This window comes from Peromyscus californicus, unplaced genomic scaffold, assembly GCF_007827085.1.
Source record: "Peromyscus californicus insignis strain IS unplaced genomic scaffold, ASM782708v3 Scaffold_7__1_contigs__length_154581171, whole genome shotgun sequence".
In the NCBI taxonomy this organism is placed as follows: Eukaryota; Metazoa; Chordata; class Mammalia; order Rodentia; family Cricetidae; genus Peromyscus; species Peromyscus californicus.
In genome coordinates, this window is record NW_026294595.1 from 132786633 (window position 1) to 132800723 (window position 14091).

The 14091-nt window shown below is 49.0% G+C and overlaps 1 long non-coding RNA gene across 1 annotated transcript; it reads right to left on the reverse strand.

The window, feature by feature from the left end:
- Positions 1-3396: 3396 nt before the first annotated feature.
- LOC128101919 (uncharacterized) lies at positions 3397-14091 on the reverse strand. The gene is made up of 3 exons (XR_008215231.1): positions 11761-14091; positions 11301-11462; positions 3397-4440 (listed from the first exon to the last, which is right to left on the reverse strand). It is a non-coding gene; the product is annotated as an uncharacterized LOC128101919 (long non-coding RNA).

Here is a 14091-nt window from a genome sequence, read left to right on the forward strand (position 1 = left end):
AGCCTCTCTCATGAGGCTGCAGTTAAGATGTTGGCGGACTGCACTGCCTGCAGGCTTGACGGCTGACAGATCCACTGCCAGCATGACTCCCCTCCGTGGCTGAGGGGTGGCGCCTAGCTGGGCAGGAGGCCTCGGTTTCTCCACATAGACCTGGGACTACTGGACTGCTTTGCAGTGTGGCACTGACCTACCCCAAGATAAGATGACTGGAAGCTGCAAGGGTGAGGACCCGATATCTGAAGCCACAGTCTGTGTCTGAAACATTCTAACTGGCTGACGGTAGTCAGCGTGGGAGGGGACTGCCAGGTCCTTTCCCTAGACCTAACACTCCAACCCCTCTTTGTAGCTCAGATCTCGTCACGGCCCCAGATTGTCACCCTAGGAGGACAGAGAAGAAAGGAGGCCATCTTGCACACTGGTTTCCACAAAGAAAATACAAATTAGGCACAGAACAGTCCCTGGCATAGTTACAAGGCCACCCAGCTTCTTTGCGTCTGACAGCTATGGGTTGATGCTTTCCTGGAGTAGATCTGGGAAGCCTGGCTTCCACAGTTTTCCTCTCTGTATCTTCCACAACCACCCCCACCCCTACACACACACACACACACACACACACACACACACACACACACACACACACACACACACTTTTTTAAGTATCAGATGACCCAGAGCAGTAGCCACTGAGTGTGGAAAGATGTCCTCTTGTGTATTCAAACTACCGCTGTTTACTGAATTCCGTCTGTGGGGCAGACAGGCTTTCTGGAACAGGAAATGGAGCGATGAGGAGAGCAACACTTGGCCACCCTTGCATGCCGGGTCAGCTTGCCAGGGCTGCCAAACAAAACATCATGGATAAATATTTCTTCCAATACATCTACTTTCTGTAGACCTGAGGGTTAAGGCTTCCGTGTACGAATTATGAGAGAGCAATACAATTCTACCCCTAGAATTGGCCTTCCGGAAGCCAGGGCTTCCAAGCAGTAGTCTCCAGCGTGAGGAGGTACCCACAGCCCTGGACCACCGAGGGAGCCTATAGGCAGGAAGTAGGCCACTGTAGGCCGGAAATGGGCTCTGCAGAGTGGAAGCTGAATAAGAAGACAAGTGAAATTCTGAGGGGGTTTGGCTAAAGAATGTCAGCCAGAGGGAGACGTGGGACTCGGGAGGTCTCTCTTGACTGTAAGACAGAGAATCCCATAAGCTGAGAAGACTCAAATGCTAAGCAGGAAGGGCTAGCCCCATCTGGAAGCCAGGGCTCTCCTGGCAGTGAGAGACAGGAGGGCTGAGGAGAGAGGCAGGTGTGTGCTCCTGCTGGGGTGAGGTGTTGGCTGACATGGGGGGTGGGGTTGGGGGGGATGAAGGCACAGGGAAACTTGAAGATGGAGGTTACAGCCCACTCTTGGCTTTCGGGCCACCCTTCTTGCAACTTCTGGCCTTCCTTGTCTCTCCTCCCTTCCCACTTCCCATCCCAGAGCCTCTCCTAGAACAAGTCTGCAGGACTCTCCCCACGCCAGCTGCCCAGCTGGTCAATGGAAGCTCTGTTCTCCCCGCCTCCCCCTTCACGTTCTCACTGCCGCATGTCAGGGTCAATGCCTTCTTCATGCCTCAGGGAAGTTCTGCTCCCCTCCCCTCCCATCTAGGACAATATTTGAGATTCTTGAGATACCCCATTGCCGGGCAGTGGTGGCGCATGCCTTTAATCCCAGCACTCCGAAGGCAGAGGCAGGTGGATCTCTGTGAGTTCGAGGCCAGCCTGGTCTACAGAGCTAGTCCAGGACAGGCTCTAAAGCTACAGAGAAACCCTGTCTCGAAAAACCAGAGAGAGAGAGAGAGATCCCATTGCACCTTATCACATCTTTGGGCCCTGCTCCACCCTGTCCTTTAAAAACTCTTCAGGGATGCCCAAGGCTCAGATAACAAGATCCAAACATCTCAGATTGGCCTCTGGGGCCCCGTGAATCCAGCTTCCTGAGAACTCACTACCTTTTATTAGTGTACATTAACTGCACCAAACGTTGGACTTCACGGTGATATTTGCCTAAGGCGCTTCATGCATTCTACCTGTACTCTGCCCGGTGACACAGGGCTGTGGTGCCAGCTACTCAGAGGGATGAAAAGTCCAGGCTAAACTCCGGCAACCTGTGAGACCCTGTCCCAAAATAAAAAAGAAAGAAGAGAGGGGATGTATTTTATTAGCACAGATTGCCTACTATGCCCAAGACCCTGGGTTCTGCCTCGGCACCTCATAATATATATTTTAGAGTAAGTAAAATTATTATGGGTACTGGGGGTGTAGCTCAGCTGGTAGAGTGCCTGCTTAGCATGCACCAAGCCCTGAGTTTGGTCCCTAGCACTGCATGAATCAGGCCTGGTCACCCACATCTGTAATCTCAGCACTTGGGGAAGTCAGGAGGAACAAGAAGTTCAAGATTATCCCAAGCTACACAGCAAATCTGAGGCCAGCCTGGGTTACATGAGACATGCCACAGACACAGTGACATGTGGGTACCCCCAGTGCATGGATACGACAGGATATTACGTTAACCAAACCTTGCAGCGTACCTACCCTTCCCCTGCCTGCCCAGTGATTGTTCCCAGGAAGTTTATTTGTGGGGGTGACTGAGTGACAACTTGGAGACACTAAGGCCATGGAGAAAGAATGTGTTGCCCACAGGGGGTGGGGTATGCCATGGCATACCCCACGGGAGGCATGAGGCTGGGAAGGCCCGGAGCTGTCATTAGGTTCCACAGGGCAGATTAGGTGGGAGACAGGGCAGAGCAAGTCCCCGCGAGTAGCTAGAGGAAAGAACCTGCAGACTCCAGGCTCAAGGCCTGTCTCTAGCTGTCTGCCCCTCCCATCCCTGCTCTGGTGTGGTGTCAGGCAGGCAGATGCTGTGGACGAATCAAGGGTGGGCTGCTGAGCACAGGCCTGGGGCTGCTTCTCTTGCAAGTGGAAGGTTGACTCCAGACAGCCTTCTTGTTAATCCAGCCCAGAGCAGGCACTGTTGTTGGTTGTTTGGAGGTTTTTCTTTGTTTGTTTGTTTTTGTTTTGTTTTTACTCTTAGGGGGCTGGCTACCCAGGTTTCAAATAATCACACGGAGACTTATTCTTACTTATGAATGCCTGGCCTTAGCTTGTTGGTTTGTTTCTAGCCAGCTTTTCTAACTTAAATTATTCTGTTTCTCTTTAACTACGGTTTGCCTCTGGGCTTTTTACCATTATTTATTCTATATAACTTTCTTTCCTTACTCTGTGGCTAGCTTGTGGCTGAGTGGCTGGCCTCTGGCGTCACCCTCTCCTTCTCCTTTTCTTGCTGTTCTCTTTCTTCCCTAAATTTCTCCTCCTATTTATTCTCTCTACCCACCAGCCCCACCTATTTCTCTCTCCTGCCTCACTACTGGTCATTCAGCTCTTTATTAGACCAATCAGGTGTTTTAGGCAGGCAAAGTAACACAGCTTCACAGAGTTAAACAAATGCAACATAAAAAAAATGCAGCACATCTTTACATCATTAAACAAATATTCCACAGCATAAACAAATGTAACACATCTTCAACTAATATTCCACAACAAGTAACCTCTGCCCAGTCAGCAAGCAAAGTAAACAAACAAATAAAAATCATGAGCCACACAGCCCCTCCCTCCCTATGCCATTTGTCTAACCCTCTTTTCTCTATAGCAAGACAGTATATATATATATATATATATATATATATATATACACACACACACATACATATACATATACATATACATATACATATATATATCTTCAGAATGAATGTTCTACTGCTTTGTCTGTCCCCAGGCTTTCTGTAGATGGAATCTGCTGAAGACATCCCTCTGTGATTCACCTTCTGCTTACCACTCTGCAGCTGATATTCACCGATGTAGACACAGGCATCAGGGCCCATTCATGTTCACTGCCATATAGTGTTTCACTGTCTGTATGTTCCAGGTATGTATCTACTTGCAGCCGTCAATGGCTTTGGGGGTTCTGTCGGGTAAGCAGAGCTTCCCTGGGCGTTTCTGCATGGGTTGCTGACACACAGCTGTGAGAGCTTCCTTTGGGAAGTCTGAGAGGGGTGATTCCTATGTGCAGATGGTCAAATCCCAACACAATACTTATAGCTCTATTGATGGGTCTGAAATTGCTTCCAGCTTCTTCCAGGCCCTTGGCTTGCCGAGTGCTGTCTGACTTCTGGCATGTCCAAAGGTGGTGGGTCTATGATGGTTTCTCCTTGGTCTCTGTCTGCACTCCATGATGGACAGTGAAGGAGAGCATCTTTCTGAGGGCTCATGGATCTTCCCTGCTCTCAGGGTAGATGCCCCCCATGGGTTAGTTCCGTGAGCTGTGAACATCTAAAGTGTGCATTGCAGCATCTTGTCGTGATCCTCATCCAGGCTTTCGATGCTTCTCTCCTTCCACCATGTGAGTCCTGGGGATCAAACTCAGGTCATCAGATTTGGCAGCAAGCGCCTTTACCTGCTGAGCCCTCTAGCCAGCCCCCTTCATTCAAGAAGGGTGTTCTCCAATATTTCATCAAAAAGTTGTATAGTTTTACCACCTACATTTAAATCAATAATCCATACACAATGGATTTTAACAGGCAGTGTGATATGGTGGTCATGTTCACATGAAGAGCTAATTATTCTGGAATTATTGGCTGGAAAGACCAGTTTTCCTTCCAGGACATGCAATGGGAATTGTGTAAAAGCCTTCCACATATGCCCAGGAAGAGGAGCATTATGAGAGGATGACAGAATGAATGGCAGGTAACTAACTCTGTCCCAGCAGGCTCATATCTGGGACTTTATCCTCGGGACATAATTGCAAATGCTAAACAGATCTGACACAGGGATGCTACTTTAAGAGACAAAACTAGAATGACAATCCAAGAGTGTAGCCAACAAGACAGGATTGTTTAGTGAAGTTTTGTCTCTACACAACCGAACACCATACATTAATCTAAAAAGAGGTGGATGCTCCACTGTAGTGACATGGAAAAAGCATTGGGAAAAAAAAACAGATGGAGGAGCCACACAGAGAGAGCAGTCCTCTGTCCTCAACCCAGAGGCATAGTCACACAGTGACAGAGAGAGCTGACAGCACCCCATTGGAAGTGTTTGAATTTTTATGATGCAATTACCCTAAGGAAAACACAATTCACGTTTTTCCTGTTTTAAAAAAAATGATCCAGGGGCTGGGGGTAGGGGGTACTCAGTTGATAATGTGCTTGCCTGCACAAGCATGAGCACCTTAGATGGAATCCCCAGAACCAGTAAGAACTGGGCATGGTGACACATGCTTGTAATCCCAGCGCTGGGAAAGCAAAGACAGGTGGGTCCCTGGGACTCACCAGTCGGTCAGCCAGCCCAGTGGAATCCTAAAGTTGCAGGTCAATGAGAGTCCCTGCTGAAAAAATTAGGTGAATGGTATCTGAGGAGGATTGCCCTGTGGTACACACAAGAGCATACATACACACACCCCAGACATGGGTGACCATTTTATAATCCCAGCACTCAGGACACTGAGTCAGGAAGAGTGTGAGTTTGAGGCTATCCTAGGCTACATAGGGAGACCATGTCTCAACAACAATAACACAACAACAAAATGATGTTGCATATGCTAAGGGTCAGTCTGCAGGGCCCAATAATACCATTCCTAGATGGTTTCTCAAATAAAATAAGTATGTTCACCTGGAAGCCAGTATGTGACTGTTAGTGCAGCTGTATTTACCCATGTGATGAACACATAAGCAAACACAGTTCCATCCACACACCAGACTCTCACTCTGCAAAGAAACACAGCACTCCTGAGAGATAGAACCCCATAGAGAAGCTCCGGTGTGTGATAGTAAATGGTAGAAGCCAGATCCAAGGGACTCGGGCTCCACAGTACACTTATATGACATTCTGGAAAGTGCATACTGGTAGGAAAACAAAACATGGACAGGGTGTGGGGTGGAGGAAGCAGTGAACTCTAAAGAGGCACAAGGGGATGTGTGTAAGGTGAAGGTCCTGCTCCGTCTGTGACATGACCATAGGTTTGGCAAAACTGACAGAATGCAGGATGCTCTATTCAGTGCCTCTGTAAGTTAAAATAAGCCAATGATGGGTAGCTGGCCTGGAGGAGAAGCACGACAGCTAGCCTTTACAGAGTCTGAGGCAGGAGGATTGCAATCTCAAGGTCAGCCTTGGCGTGATGTCTCACATTGTGTGTGCGTGTGTGTGCGTGTGCGTGTGTGTGTGTGTGTGTGTGTGTGTGTGTGTGTGTGTGTGTGTGTGTATAGAAAAGGGGGTAAGGATGTAGTTCAATGGTAGAAAGCATGACTAGAATGTACAAGGACCTGGGTTCAATCCCCAGCATGGAAAAAAAATAACAAATACAAAACCAAAAAAAAAAAATGTGGAAGCTCAAGAAAAATGTGCCATGTAAGAGCACTTCCTAACGCAGAGTACTTTCAAAGAACTGTCAAGGAAGATCTGTGGCACAACCATGGGAGGGGTAAACTGTGAGCACAAAGGCGTGCACACAGAGGCACACCTGGAAAAAGCCTGCAGGACATGCAAAGGGAAGCTGTTCAGCAGTCTGTGTGGACTGACTGAGGCCGTTACTCTTTATTTTCTTTGTCCTCTCTTCCTCGAAATGGCCACACTTGGCCCCGGCTTTCCAGACCCACTAGAGTCCGGGACTGATTCAGGGAGGATGGAGGAGGCTGCCCCTCCACAGCTGGGAAAACAGCAGCTGCAGATGAACGCTGGGTCCCACCCTGTCAATGTTTAGTTTCCTCCTGGGCGGACAAGGCTGAAGACTGGAAGCATGGACATGAATCCAGGCTCAGAAGACCCTTCAGATGTCCCCAGGCAGCTGGGCTCTCAGAACCTTCCTGGTCAGTGGCTGTTTCTTATGAATGAGCACAAGGAGGGCACTCTCTGCTGTTCACTGGGTCAACTTAGCGGTGAGGCTCTGTGCCTTGTCTGCATCTAGAACAGTGAGGTAGATACTGTGCCTGTCTCTTTGGGATGTCTTGTATACAGTTTGCACATAAGCACATGCACAAGGCCCCTTCGAACTGCACTGGCCTCCCTTACATGCTCATTAACCAGTTCAGGTTACAGCCCAGGGGTAGTCAAAAATGGTGGGAGCTTGAAGCAGCTAGTCACAGCCACAGGCAAGAGCAGGGAGAGGATAAGTATGGGCATACTGCTCAGCTCCCTTTGTTTTGTATACAGTTAAGCACCCAAGCCCAGAGAATGGTACTGCCCACTTTTAGGCTGGGTCTTCCCACATCAGTTCATGCAGTCAAGACAACCTCCACCACTGCACATGCACCAAGCCAACCAGATCTAGAGAACCCCTCACTGAGACTCATTTCCCAAGTAATACTACATCGTGTCAAGCTGATAATTAAAACTATGACACTCCTTTCTTCATCTACAAAGGCAAGCCCCTCCCCCGAGTCATCTCCCTTTTCTTCCAGATAGTGTGCTGGCTAGTTTTATGTCAGCTTGACAGAAGCTAGTCATTTGAGAGATGAGAACAACTGAGAAAAATCCCTCCGTAAGATCCAGCTAGAAGCAAAACTGTATGGCATTTTCTTAATTAGTGATGGATGTAGGAGGTCTCAGTCCATTGTGGGTGGAGCTACCCCTGGGCTGGTGATCCTGGGTTCTATAAGAAAGCAGGCTGAGCAAGCCATAGGGAGCAAGTCAGTAAGCAGCACTCCTCCATGGCTCTGCATCAGCTCCTGCCTCCAGGTTCCTGCTCAATTCGAGTTCCTGTCCTGACTTCCTTCAGTGATGGACTGATTCAGGATGTATAAGCCAAGTTGCTTTTGGTCATGGTGTTTCATCACAGTGATCTTTGTAAACCTAGCAAGGACAGGAAGGAAGCCTCCACCTTCAGAACAGAAGGCACGCAAAGGAAAGACCCCCAGGACTCTGCCAGTGGTGGCTCTTGTGGAGTCTGCCAGTGGTGGCTCTTGTGGAGTCTGCCAGTGGTGGTTCTTCTGGAGTGGCTACCTTGGTTACTCAGCCACACCCATGCTCCTGGGCACCACAGACATCCGTGGGTATTGTAGTCCCAGCTGTCAGCGTCAGAAAGTGACTGTGCCTGACCTGAGCAGAAGGGACATCAAGAGCATCCGATTTGACTCGGCTCATGGGGAAGACAGGCCAACCTTCTTCACATTAGCAGAGGTGTATGCCACAACATACTTTTCAAACAGTAAGTGGTCAAAAAAAACATAATCTAACAGTAAAATTACATCTTATTTAAGGGCAAAGACCCTGACTTCAACGTCCCAAGGGACTAAGTCCTACCACCTGTCCCAAGATGCCCATCAAGGGGACAAGCAGCAGTAAAGGCGGGACAAGAATCAGAATTGGCACACCTGTGCTGGGAATACAGAGGGCCTGGCATCCTCACTTCTGCCTTGGGGGGATGAAGCTACCTTTAAGGGTACCAGGTCATCAGCCTGCCTTCAGGGGAACTGAGTCCTCAGCCTGCCTTCAGGGGAAATGAGTCATCAGCCTGCCTTCAGGGGAACTGAGTCCTCAGCCTGCCTTCAGAGGTACTGAGTCCTCAGCCTGCCCTCAGAGGTGCAACCAAAAACATAAAAAGGAATGAAGGGGGCAAAAAGAAGTGGCACAACCATGCAGCCTTGCTGAAAATGGTCTGGTTGATCACAGCTCAGGCCTGCTTCTGCAGACCTCCATTTAGTTCCTACTGTGACATCTGCTTGTATAGAGGGGGCAGCCCCTGTCCCACCATGAGGTAACTGCTCCTACATGAGGGGTAGCCTGTAGTGGGGAGCCATTCCAGCTTTGATCTGGAAGTTCCAACCCCCATTGAGGCTTTGGTAACCGTCATGCCTACAAGGCAGGGCGGAGAGAGGACCCTGAAGACTGGAGATCTGGATGCGCTGGCTCTCTTGGTTCCTGGACCCTGGACACTGGAGGTAGACCGAGCAGAGTTCTCCAGAGAATACTGCCGGACTGTGCCACACCTTTCCCAGACCCTGTTATCTATCCCTTCACTTGTAAGTTACCCCACAAAATAAACCTCCCTTTTAACTACGTGGAGTGGCCTTAATAATTTCACCAATAGTAGCCTTAGTTCCTGTCATGGGGTAATCACTCCACTTAGGCATGGGCAAGTTACTTTTGCTGTGTGGTGGAGATACATTGGTGGGAATGGACACTTAGAACCCGTTAATAAGTGCACACATAACCATAAACAGTCCCCAGGCTCACCCTCTCTCTCCACCTCTGCAGCTGCTCTGTTCCCTTTGCTTTCCTCTCCCCTGAGAAACCAGAACTGTGACATTGGTAGCAGAGGTTTTCTAGTGTTTATTTGATTTTGGGTTTGTTTTGTCTGTTTTTTGTTTTTTTTAAACTCTGGGTGGCTAGAAGGCCACAGGCCCCTCCCTGCTTCTGCTTCTCCCAAGCCCATCTCACTCTCATCCTTCCCAATCTCTCTATGTTAGGCAGCTAGTTAGAAATTACAAGGCACCCTGGTGGTAATGGTGCATACCTTTAATCCCAGCACTTGGGAAGCAGAAGCAGGCGGATCTCTGTGAGTTTGAAGCCAGCCTGGGCTATAGAGTGAGTTCCGGGACAGCTAGGACTGTTTCACAGAGAAACCCTGTCTTGGGGGAAGAAAGAAAAAGAAAGAAAGAAAGAAAGAAAGGAAGGAAGGAAGGAAGGAAGGAAGGAAGGAAGGAAGAGAGAAAAAAAGAAAGGAGGGAGGGAGGGAGGAAGGAAGGAGAGAGAGAGAGAAAGAAAGACAGAAAGGAAGGAAGGAAGGAAGGAAGGAAGGAAGGAAGGAAGGAAGGAAGGAAGGAAGGAAGAAAGAAGGAGAGAGAAAGAGAGAGAAATTAATTACAAGGCTTGCAGGACCCTGGAGCTGTACTCACCTTCACAAACAAGCAGCAGCTGGTAAAGAATTGAAAACAGGACTTATCTATTATCAGTGTGTGTGTGGCAGTTCCAGTCTTTATCTCCAAACTGTTTTCTCTCATGACGATTTTGACCCCACTCCCGCCCTACTCTCCTGTTACATTAGTGACTGAACTCCATCCAGTATCCTCAGACAAGCCCCTGGGCTCCTTGGTTCAGGATCTATACTGGAGACCAAAAGAATGCAAATATGTTAAATTTGCAATGTCCCCTCCCTTTCCCCAAATCAGGGCTTTATAAGTCTAACTAGCATCCAGAAGGACCCTCAGACTTAAAATCTGTAGAGTCACCTGCCTCAAAGGACAAGACCAAAACATGCCCCTGTGGTCTCATCCCCAATTCCTTCCTCTTGCAGTTTCACACTATAGCCCCTAAGGACCTCATCCTCGGTGCCTTTGTTTAAGGTTCCCTCCCCTGGGTGGCCTGTCCCTGCCTCCAGGGCTTGTTCTGCACTGCAGGGCAGGTACCAAGTGAGTGGAGCCTTCCTGTGGGCTGGCTGCATAGGTCCCACTTGTGCTATGGCAACGCCATTGTCACAGTTTCTGGTCCTCGGTATTCCCCTCCCCACCCCACCCACCCATCCTGTGTGTCACCATTAGGACACTCTTGCCTCTCCTCTGAGTTTTCTCAAGAGCATCAGTCCTTCTGGCAGGACACAGGCCCTGGCTATCAGATGGTGCCAGTGTTAGGGTCCTGGGGAAGTCTCCCAAAAGACAACCATATACATATGCAATCAACAAGAGCATTTATTATCTCAAGAATAAAGGTACCAGCATGCTGGGACCACACATCTGACACAAAGGCAAAATGGCAACTCTGAGAGAGGCTTGCAGGCTCCTTTTATGCACAGCTAAGAGGAGTTTCAGGGACAGTTAGGTCGTCTCAGATATGACTGGCTTACACGAGTGGGAATCATATTGGTACATTCCTAATTGGCTAGGGCTAGCAGGGGCTGGCTAAGGCTATAGCTTTTCCATTTTGGGGGCAGGCTAGACAAGTCCCAGGCTTTGTCCTTATTTGGTTATTACCTTGAGCTGCTGTGGGGGGCTGGCTCAGGCCTACTATGTGCTGGAGGGGGGGCTTGCTCAGATCCAGTATGTGCTACCTCCCTCATCCCTACTGTGAGGGGCATTGACAATTGATTGTCCTCTGTTCGTGACTTCCTCAGAAGTGGCCTGCTCAATTTCAAGAAGCAGGAACTGAGGCCTAATTCTTAACTGAGTTTTTTGGAGCCTGTCATGATATTTGTCTAGCCCTCTGAGCCAGACCTTCTAGGTACAGGTTCCTGGGGATCGGGAGAGTTGAGGATTTGGCCTCCTGGGCCAGGGAAACTCACCAAGCCTGAATCCTTTCTCTGAAGCAGGAGGGGCCGCTGGATGAATCAGAGGGCCTGCAGTACAGCTTCTTGGCCAGAAGACCCACCTCACTTTTCCCCCAGGAGGTCACAGGTCATCAGTACCTCAGGAGGATTGGTCCCAGGACCCCCACAGACAGCAGACTGTGCCAAAGAGACATGAGGCCAGCACTGTTCAAGGCCAAGGCTGGAGAGTAAGGAGCCTTGAGGGGGAGCTATGGCAGCGTACACCCACACACTACTACACTCACATGCATTTAGCATGGGACCAACTCAAGTTTTACAGAACTTTCTGGATTGTTTTCTCTGAATGTTTTGACCCATGTTTCATTGAATTTGCAAGTATGGAATCCAAATTATGAAAGTTCCTGCCTCCCCCACAGCTCCAGTTTTGGATAGGCTTGGAGGCAGGGGAATGAAGGGAAAAGCAAGCCATACTCACATTAGTATTCCCCCATGTCCCAGCTCAGTGGCCATGCACTGTATACTGCCATTACATTTCCTCCTGAGGCAGGCTCCCTGAGGCCAGTATCACTGCCCCACCTGTCAAGTGAGGAGACCCAGGCTAAATGAGGTGACAGCCCTTCCTAAAACCTGTCCCGCACCTTATGGGACGGAGCAGCCAGTGACTTCATTGTGACCCAGGCCTGGTGCTTCAGAGACTTTTGGATAAGCACAAGATGTTAGGAAAGGGTGGTCAGGTTGGGGAGGCCTCCTGTAGGAACTCTGGTACTGTACTCACAGGCACTGGGATGTGATGCTGTCTTCCCAGGCTCAGCCTCTATTTATCCCCTGGGGTCTTTTTCACTCCTTCTCTCTGTCTCCCAAGCCAGGTGCTCTGAGAACCTTGAGATTTGTCCTAGGAGGTCCTGGTTCCAGGAGGGTGTCAGGCTGAGAGCATACCCACCAGCCAGATAGCCCTTGGGTGACTTCAGGATATATGCCAGGGCTCTGCTACTCTAAGGACAGTAGCTGCCACATGGTGCTCAGACACTTCCCAGAACCCCCACCCTGCTTTTGTGACTCCCTTGTCACCTGAGACTATAAATCCGTTGAGTTTCACAAGAAGGGCATGCTGACACCTGTGGGCAGGTGCCCCACCTGCCAGCCCCCCTCATGTTTTACCAACCCATCCGAATCACAGCAACATCCCTGGCAAGGGACAGTTTAATGTCACAGACTAATGCACCGGGAAGGCAGCATCATCACCAGGTCCCCTGCAGGAATGTGTGACCTAGCTCTAACCCCCAGAAAACTTCAGACCCTCCCCAACTGGCATTCTTCAGATAGCAGCTGGCTTGTTCTTCAGAAATGTCAAGGTCATGAAACACAAGGGAACACAGAGGAACTGTTTCAGCTGACAGGAGGTTTGAGGGACACAAGTGACGTCAGTAGCAGATCCTGCAGGGATCCTGGGTCCTGGCAGGACCCTGTGGATACTGCACGTAAGACTTGAATGGGATCTATGAGCTGGCTGCCAGTTCTGGATCAACATTGGTGCTGTGATTATGTAGGAGAATGCCCTTGTTTCCAGGAAATACATACTGCATTTATTCTCAAGTAATTCTGAGAAAGCAAAATATATATACATCTATATGCAATAGATTTATAGGTGCATAAGACAATGTTTTGAACTGTTAATAACTCCATGTGCCTGAAATTTTTGTGTGTAGGTCTGCGCACTTGCAGGTCAAGAGTCTTCTCAATCTCTCTCTGTATTTTTAAAACATTTTTTAAAATATTATGTGTATGAGTGTTTACATTCATGGTCACCACATTCTGTCTGGTGCCCACGGAGGCCAGAGAAGGGTGTCAGGTCCCCTGAAACTGTAATTACACAGTTGTGAACCACCATGTGGGTGCTAGCAACTGAACCCAGGTCCTCCCCAAGAGCATTAATGATCTTAACTGCTGAGCCATTTTTCTTGAGACAGGCTGACTCATCGATCCTAGAGATCACTAATTCAGCTGGACTGGCTGGCCAGCAAGCCCCATGGATTTTCCTGTCTGCTTTCCCCTGTCACTGGGGTTCCAGGCATGTGTTGTCATATGTGGCTTCTCTTTTATGTGTGTGCTGGGGATCCAAACTCAGGCCCTCAGGTTTGACTCTCCCTAAGCCATCTCACCAGCCTCATGAGTTTCTATATAGAAACTTCCAGTGCCATTAGGGAACTATTCAGTAAATTTGGTATTATTTCATGATTAAGAAATAAATTAAGAGGGATTTTATTTTATTCTTTTGTCTTAAGATGGTATCTGCTGTAGTCCAGATGGTCCTTGAACTTAGCTGTGTAGCTGAGGAGGACCTTGACCACATCTGGTTTTATGTGATACAGGGGATGGAACCTAGCGTGTTGTGCACACTAGGCAAGCACTCTACCAACTGAGCTCTGTCTGTTAGAACCCAGGCCTGGACTTTAGGCCAGACCCCACAGCCTGCATCAGGCAGGCCAGGCATCCCTGCAGCTGGGCAGTGAGGAAGCAGTCTTGCCGTACCTTGACAGTTCTCAATTTATGGTCCCTGGCTCCGCCGTGCTCTTTGTCATGTATGCGATGATGAAGTAAGCCGTGTGACAAAAGGGTATAGAAGGTCAGACCTCTCCTTTGCTCTGGGAACTGGTCTGACACTCCCCAGGGAGAATGTTCAGAAGGAACTCTGAAGCCCCTCCTCCATTCTTACTTTTTTATGAAGCAGGGTATCACTACATCACCCTGGTTAGTCTGGCATTCTCTATGTAGACCAGGTTGGTCTGGAACTCACAGAGAACTTCCT